The sequence below is a fragment of the Cyprinus carpio genome, chromosome B14, assembly GCF_018340385.1.
Source record: "Cyprinus carpio isolate SPL01 chromosome B14, ASM1834038v1, whole genome shotgun sequence".
NCBI lineage: Eukaryota > Metazoa > Chordata > Actinopteri > Cypriniformes > Cyprinidae > Cyprinus > Cyprinus carpio.
Genome location: NC_056610.1, coordinates 9814083 through 9816697, shown reverse-complemented (window position 1 = coordinate 9816697; position 2615 = coordinate 9814083). Strand labels below are relative to the sequence as shown.

Below are 2615 nucleotides of genomic sequence, written 5' to 3'. Positions count from 1 at the left end.
CAGCTGGCCACATTTGCAGTCTGATCATATCTGTTCTTTACCAAACCCACATTATCTGTATTTATAGACCGTACAGCAGAAAGAGATGGCAAAATTAGCATCGTAGAAGGAAAGCACAACAAGGCTTCTGTCTCTTCCTCTCTGTTTACCGATGTTGACGCTCTATTTTTATCGACAGCCCTCTGCAATACAACACACTGTAAAAAGTCGTTCAGTGCTATTGTCCGTATGAATTAATTTTGTTAATATTTATTTGTTAAAATTAGTTAATTTATTTTTCTTTCTTTGTTTTTTTGAGTTATCAATAAGTAAAAAGTGTGAATATTTTCGTAACTTAATATTTTCTATAATAAAATTAATTTAATTGGACTTCAACATAAATTGATTTTACAAAACTCATTTTAAAAGTTTATACCAGACGTAAAAAGACACGACCCGCCCACCTGCAGCAACGGAAGAACAAGCCCGGGCAAGTCCTTCACGCTCGTCTGTTTCATGAGTTTATTTGAACAAGGTTTTCCACGGAGCCGGATCATTTATACTTCAAGTTCCCCATGTGAGTAATTCTTTGTATTTTTAAAAGTTTGATTTTACTCTAATTAACGTGTTTGTGTTGTGCAATCTGCAAAGCACCGCTCTGTTTCCTACAAACATCTGCGACCGCCAAATTCGAATGTGCTCTATCTCAAACAGCTCTTAACTTGAACCACATACTGTATAAATCTACGTGTGTGTGCACTGTATACGTAATGTTGTCTTTGTGTGATACAGTTTAATGTTTCAGAGGTGTTTGTAACTTCAAAAACATTTTCGTGGCTTCGATATAACATTAGTTTGGTAGTGGACGCTGACGCACTAAGGTTACACTCAAAGCCACAGCTAACGTTAGCTGAGTGATTATCAATTAGTCCAAAGCTGTTTAATTATGGTAAAGCATAGTTGAGGCAAATATCTGGCATAGTTCCTCTTTCACAAAAGTGTACGCTCACAATTAGGGCTGCACGATTAATCACATGCATTTGTCATGCGTGTCTCATCAGTAAAGCCGGTTCCGTGATTAGCGGTAAATGTCTGTCACCTGTTTCAAACGGGAGCGGCAGTTAATACACAGAGCCGTAGTTCACTGACAAGCTACGCAATATTCTGTTCATAATTGAGATTAATCGCATTCGATTATGAACACGATATTGCGTAGCTTGTCAGTGAACTACGGCTCTGTGTATGAACTCCCGGTGCATTTGAAAACAGGTGACGGATATTTACCGCTAATCACGGAACCAGCTTTACTGATGAGACACGCATGACAAATGCATGCGATTAATCGTGCAGCCCTACTCACAATGTAACAATGTTCTATGTAACATGTATGTTAACAATGTAATATGTTACTCTATGCATAGGCCTAACTGGAGCGCCTGGCTGAAGCCATGTTTTCCTACACCGCTTACCCCAATGATGCCCAGAGATGTGCAGTGGCAGAGGCACTAGTTGCAAAGCATCCCTGCTTAAAGGAGCCCGGATCTTTCAATGGAATTTATGGGTGGCAGCAAAGCCTAAAGTACAAGTGTGGAAACTACCGGACAAAACGGAAAGCCCTTGGAAGCACTGAACTCCTGATAAACTCACTGAGAAACAAGTCAAGTGATGAGCGAAAAGCTGCTAAAAATGTCAAGAAACCAAAGAGGGCAGAGGTGAATTACTTGCCCTCACACCCACATGGTGAAACAGATGACACCCTTGAGAATCTGAGACTTGACTTAATTGCTGCCCCAAAGCTTGATTACCCCAAAGCTCCTAGAGCTCTTTAGTGCCAAGGGTGGAGCAACTGGTCAACGCATCAAAAACTTGATGATGGAACTGATACAGGTGGGTCAAAAGTAGTTACTAAGTTAAAAGATACAATATTAATCAATTCAGTAGTTTGTTTTTCAGTTATCTTGCTGTTTTTTTTTTTTTTTTTTTTTTTAATTAGACTAATTAGAAGAAAAACTGTCTCAAGTGTTATTACTATTTATCTATTATAATAAATAAAAAAGAAAAACTATTACAGACCTAGGGTAATGATGGCATTACATGGTTTGGAGTGAATTTACCAACAAAAAATAATTTATTAATTATTGTTCTATTAACTAGGACCCAAGTGCCACTGCAGTGAAGAAGAAGAGATGTCACTCTGAGATGCCTCTTGAGTATATGGGAGAGAGTGGACAAGAGCTCATCTCTGATTACTTTGTAAGTATTGTTTCAAAGCAGGTTTGGGTCAGTCTGGTGAACAGGTTTAAATTGTGAACTGACTGAACCAGCATTTAGCAGGTAGTGGTGGTAGTATTTGTTTTTCATCAAGAAATGAGATTGTCTTAAATACTTTATTGTTTTTTTTATCTCAAAGGGGGCTGCAGAGACCACTGTTCATGAGGACCTGAAAATGAAGAATATGATCATCTATGTCTGCCGTGAGCCAGATGCAGTAGGAATCATCATAGAGGGAATACCAGTCCTTACCAATCTTGGAAATCTGGCCAAAGCATGCTGCTTGCTGCTTGGGTTGACATATGCACTTAATCTTGAGTATCCATCCAAGGTTTCCAAAACATTGAGGTGTTTCAAAGACTTTT

At 38.7% G+C, this 2615-nt stretch overlaps 1 long non-coding RNA gene across 1 annotated transcript; it reads left to right on the top strand.

Annotated features, from left to right (window-relative positions):
• Positions 1 to 266: 266 nt before the first annotated feature.
• On the top strand, positions 267 to 2184 carry LOC122134360. The gene is made up of 3 exons (XR_006156419.1): positions 267 to 556; positions 1401 to 1866; positions 2134 to 2184. It is a non-coding gene; the product is annotated as an uncharacterized LOC122134360 (long non-coding RNA).
• Positions 2185 to 2615: the final 431 nt, after the last annotated feature.